Genomic DNA, 1,256 nt, shown 5'->3' on the forward strand with positions numbered 1-1,256 from the left:
GGGGGGGGGGTGCCGTGGCAATACAGTGGGCGAACACGGTGCTCCAGCGCCCTGCTGCCCACTTGCCCGACGGTTTGGTGGATGGGCGTGTCTGGGTGCTGGCGACAGTGGTGATCTAGGCTTCCAGATCTTGATCCAGACGATGCAGGTTGCGGGTGGCTGCCCTCGCCATGGCCTCGGCTGGTGGTAGGGGAGGCGTAGCAGCGATGGGATAGAGGGCAGGTTGGTCACCTCCAGTTGCTCTGACGGCGAACAATGACGAGCTCAAAGGTGGGCATCCCTCGGTGAGTAGTTTTGGTCGATGGTGGTGTTTCACGGGGTTGTCCTTGCCAGTGGTCAGGTGTCATTGGTGGTCTCGCGTGGAGCTACGTCAACCGCCGAGGTGGGGTAGCACATGGGTTGCTCGGTGTTGAGGTTGGCGAGAGGGATGGCGGCGCCGACATGGTCGGGCCACCCATCACCGGCACAAGGGTGTACTAGACGTGGATGCTTCCTCTCCCCTTCCTCCTGCTTTCTATGCCTCAGCGCGCTGCCATAGCTCCGGCGTTGTTCTAGGCAGGACATACTCTTCGGCCCCGTCGGTTGGGGACTGCCTTTGGACCAAAGCCAAACACTTTGGCTGGTCTTGGAGGGGTTTGGATGCAGGGCAGCAGCCCTGGCGGCGGGAGGCGCGACATTCGTAGGCGGAGCATGCGTCTCAGGTGCGGGCGGGCAACCATGGCCACACGGGTGGCTTGGTTGCGGGTGTTTAGTGGAGCTAGGGTGTGACAGGGGTGTGTAAACGCTAGCGTGCACCACCTGCCCAATCCGTGTCCTGGCCGATGGTGGCAGCATTGATATGTTGACGTTGTACCCTTCCTATAGGCTCCATCGCCGTGTTCCGACTCCTTTCATCATGCTTCAGATGAAAACTTGATCTACATGTGGTCGTACCCTTCTGGGAGACACCATTTTGGAGTCCTGGCTTCATCGTTGTCCGTATCACCTCTTCGTTGTGGTTCATGGTGGAGGTCTCCGTCTGCTCCAAACGGTCTTCTTTGCATATCTATAGTTAGCTTGGTAGTCGGTGGGGTGGTGTGTCAGTGCCCGACACCTTTGTATCTTGTCTTACGTGTGTGTTGTGTGCGGTGGTGACGAGTGTTTATATCGGCCTACTCGGTTGTAACGCGGTGATGGTTGCTTTATAATATAAAGCGGGGAAAACCCCTTTTTCGTCATAACCAATGGTAGACATCATAGTGCCGCACATGTATAGC

Source organism: Triticum aestivum, chromosome 5A (assembly GCF_018294505.1).
Source record: "Triticum aestivum cultivar Chinese Spring chromosome 5A, IWGSC CS RefSeq v2.1, whole genome shotgun sequence".
Lineage (NCBI taxonomy): Eukaryota > Viridiplantae > Streptophyta > Magnoliopsida > Poales > Poaceae > Triticum > Triticum aestivum.